The sequence below is a fragment of the Arachis duranensis genome, chromosome 6 (assembly GCF_000817695.3).
Source record: "Arachis duranensis cultivar V14167 chromosome 6, aradu.V14167.gnm2.J7QH, whole genome shotgun sequence".
Taxonomy (NCBI): Eukaryota; Viridiplantae; Streptophyta; class Magnoliopsida; order Fabales; family Fabaceae; genus Arachis; species Arachis duranensis.
Genome location: NC_029777.3, coordinates 13,380,806 through 13,381,529, shown reverse-complemented (window position 1 = coordinate 13,381,529; position 724 = coordinate 13,380,806).

The following is a 724-nucleotide window of genomic DNA, read 5'->3' as shown; positions in this document are numbered from 1 at the left end:
AATACAATGGCATATGTGAAAACCTTCCAATAGTATAACACATGCATAACAAAGCCGATGACATGGGATTGCTTCGATTTGATATCATGATTATCATCTCAAACCCAAATTATTACTTATAACACTTTTATTATAATTCGCGAACTATCTATCCCGATAACTTGAAGTTTTAGCTAAAGCATAGAAATGATTTCACAAAAATATTATTTATACATCAAATTAAAATTAATAATTAAAATTAATCATCAATAATTTTAAAATTTGTGTTAAAACCTGTATTACCCTTCAAGACTTGCTTGCTTTTAAAGAATTTAAAAATATTAAAATTTAAAAATAAATTAAAAAAACATATTACTCAATAATAATGTTTCTATAAGGATATACCAAATCTAGCATTGAAAAATTAATTTATCTTGTCAGGCATCTATCACAAAAGTATATAAATATTTTACGTCAAAGACCAATTAAATTAACACTGATTATTGCATTTGATTCAAAGACTAAACCTTAAATAATTGAAGAAAAAGATCTTTAAAAGCAAATTTCACAAATTTTAAATGATTTATTTGATGCTCATCATCAACTACTCTATATACAATTATAGTAAAATATTAATATATTCCCAAGTACTCTCAGGTGTCTTATAATTTGTGATTGGCAATAACAATATCTTTATGAATTATAAATAAAGAATAAAGATTTGAATATAATAGATAATTAAAAA